Source organism: Petromyzon marinus, unplaced genomic scaffold (assembly GCF_048934315.1).
Source record: "Petromyzon marinus isolate PM22_M1 ecotype Great Lakes invasive population unplaced genomic scaffold, UKy_Petmar_22M1.pri1.0 PM_G_Scaffold_149, whole genome shotgun sequence".
Lineage (NCBI taxonomy): Eukaryota > Metazoa > Chordata > Hyperoartia > Petromyzontiformes > Petromyzontidae > Petromyzon > Petromyzon marinus.
The window spans coordinates 235001-237500 of NW_027422705.1; the positions used below are offsets into that span (position 1 = coordinate 235001).

At 37.4% G+C, this 2500-nt stretch overlaps 1 pseudogene; it reads right to left on the bottom strand.

Moving 5' to 3' along the window:
• LOC142910606 (28S ribosomal RNA) overlaps positions 1-2500 on the bottom strand; it is an 8992-nt pseudogene that overhangs the window by 2329 nt on the left and 4163 nt on the right.

Sequence of the window (2500 nt, forward strand, 5' to 3'; positions counted from 1 at the left end):
TTCAGAATCAAGTGACATCAATAAACCCTTGGTAACTTTTCCGAGGACCAATTGATGAATAATACGAGGTATCAAATTGTTATTGATTAAATATACTTTCTTTTCTGGCTTTAACGGTGCTCTGGTCAGTTTGTTTAACATTGCTGCGAGCAGGTTACAGCTTATAGATCGTTTTCCCCTTGGGTCAAATTCAATGCCTAGATATTTGAATCCCTTTACATATGATACCGGATTAATGGGTTCGTTATTTATAAAGTACGATGATGTCGTTGCAACACTAAATGTCTTCTGTTTGCCGTACTTGATAAATCTTAACGAATTGCATTTGTTTATATTTATTTTCAAGTGTCTGTCATCGAGGAATTTAGTAGTTATATCCAAGAGTTTATTCATGCCACATTCCGTTTCTGCAAATAGGATAAGGTCGTCTGCAAACATCATTGAATTTACTTTCTGATTTCCTACATTAACTCCTATATATGTCGGCAAGTTATCCAATAGTTCATCCATAATCATGTTAAATAGTAGCGGTGAAAGTGGATCACCTTGCTTTACGCCTCTTTTTAGATTTATGTTACGCATTGTTGTCGATCCAAATACAATATCAGTTAGATTACACTTATAGATGTTGGTCAAGTACGTTGTTGATTCCTTTGATAAGTTAAATCGCTTTAAGGCTCTAATAATCGATTCGTGGCTGACAGAATCGAATGCCTTACTGAGGTCTATTGACACTATTTGCGTGTTTTCGTGCTTTTGCCTGGCGTTGTGTATGATGAAGTGTAGTAATGCACTATTTTCGAAACATCCGTCTACAGGGAGGAATGCTTTCTGCCTGTAATTAAGCTTTAATTGCTGTCCTAGACGATAACTTAAAATTTTGTGTAATAGCCTAATTACAATTGATGAGATGGTTATGGGTCTCCAATTTGAGGGTTTTTCTAAATCCTCTTTAGTTTTAGGTATAAGTCTTGTTCTGTGTTGTTTCCATATTTGTGGTATATCCTGTAAATAAAGGATGATATTTAAGATATCTAGTAAATATTTTATTGGTAAAGTCCTAAGATCGCTAAGAATAATGTTGTCCTGTCCAGGTGACTTATCCTTCATAATAGCTAGGGTCTTAATCAACTCATCTAAGGTGATTGCTTTTACGATATCGATGCATGATTGGTTGTTTTTTAATTTAAAGGGTATATTATCTGGAGGAGAGTTTGACTCGAATAAAGTAACGAATGTTCCCCGTATGCTTTCTTCAGTTGGGTATATACTTGGCCCCGATCTATCTGAAGTAATCTCGTCTAATAGAGCTTTCTTGTTCGTATGGTATAAATATTGATACCTCCTGTATTTAGTTTGCTTTGATTGTCTTCGATGCCTATTCTCATCTTTCTCCTGTTGGTTTACACGATCTTTCCTATTAATTGGTTTACTTCGATTTAAAAACTTTTCTACATGAGAATTGAGTAGCAGTAACGCCTGATTGTGACTTAAATTCTCGATCTTTAGATCGGTAATTATGACCTGAAGATCCTCAGCTGCTGTCAGTGATTGTTCTTTTTCGGCCCTTATTGCTGGCTGATCTCCTTCAGAAGGTGTAGTTGTTATTTCCGATGTTGTCGGTAAAACTAAGTTAACAAGGCATTGATTTTCTACCTTATAGGTGGTTTCTTTCAATGTCCTTACCAATTCCTTATACTTGATATTTCTCCGCTTCCCTTTAATCGCTTCTAGCGTTCTGTGTGGCATAACTGAGTTCTGTATTAGTTGATTCATGTTTATGTCCTCATCATTCTGTTGGGCTTCTTTATGGGCCATAATTTCTACCTCTTCTTCTCCCCATCTAACTTTCCTTCCTGGTGCGTTTTGCTGTAGTCTAGCTTCATGTTCTGTCGGATGAGTTCGTCTAGTATGTACCCCTAAACCTGTTTTCGTAGTAAAACCTCTGCTACAATATGAACAACTAAATAGTGTTTCCTCAATTGTGGTGGTTATAGCACTAGTTTTACCTATTAAACTTTTGCAAGTTCTTCCGTAGTGCGACGCTATCTTGTGTATGCTATCTGCTGTGCGATTACAAATTCGACATTTATACGTTTTGTTTGCGTGCGGATGTACCCGTGTCATATGTGATGACCAAGTTCTATGGTCTAGGAAAACAAGATTGCATGGATAACATTTGTTCTGATCTGTGCATGGGTAGTCCCATGAAAACATGTCCGAAAGGATAAATTCCGTAGTCAGCTCGTCTGTTAATCGCTCATTCATGAGCGATGTTAGTTCGTCACCGAGTAGTCCGTCCGGTTTATTTTCTTTATAATTCGCGACTTACGTTTATAGCACACAGGGTTGTCGGCCCACGTGTATGCTATTGTGATCAGCTTTTTCACCGCACATCGGCAGCTAATCGTCGGTCAAAATTGACTCCTTCGATTTGCACTTCTAGCAATACAACTGGTGTAATGGAAAACTGTGGTGAAAGTTTCAGTGTTTCGTTTTG